The sequence below is a fragment of the Penaeus monodon genome, chromosome 25, assembly GCF_015228065.2.
Source record: "Penaeus monodon isolate SGIC_2016 chromosome 25, NSTDA_Pmon_1, whole genome shotgun sequence".
Lineage (NCBI taxonomy): Eukaryota > Metazoa > Arthropoda > Malacostraca > Decapoda > Penaeidae > Penaeus > Penaeus monodon.
The window spans coordinates 37,632,247-37,632,682 of NC_051410.1; positions in this window are offsets into that span (position 1 = coordinate 37,632,247).

Consider the following 436-nt stretch of genomic DNA (forward strand, 5'->3'; position numbering starts at 1 on the left):
ATATCCAATCCCACCCAAGGGACGTATAAAGAGTAATGTTATGCAAAGGGACTTTATCGTGGGAACTTTTTCCCCAATGTACTTTGTTGTTATCTGATGGAGATATTGCCTGATATAAGCTTTGGTATTAATTTTGTTCACCTTCATATGTTTTGCAGCGTTCGATTCAAATATCCTTCAACCCTTTCATCTGAAATATAATTAACTTCGATGTTGTTGGTGTCAGTGACTTCAAAATCGAGTTATTTTTAAAATGCTCCTTCAAAGTCGATGCGCGGATAATCCCAGAATTATCATTTTTGTTGAAAAAAATATGAACACACGCACACAAGTGATACATTGTGGACTGAATGTTGGTTTAAATATTTTATAATATTTTCATTGGCTAATATCACTTCCAGATATATATTGAGACTTTTTTTATGTGAAGACTGAC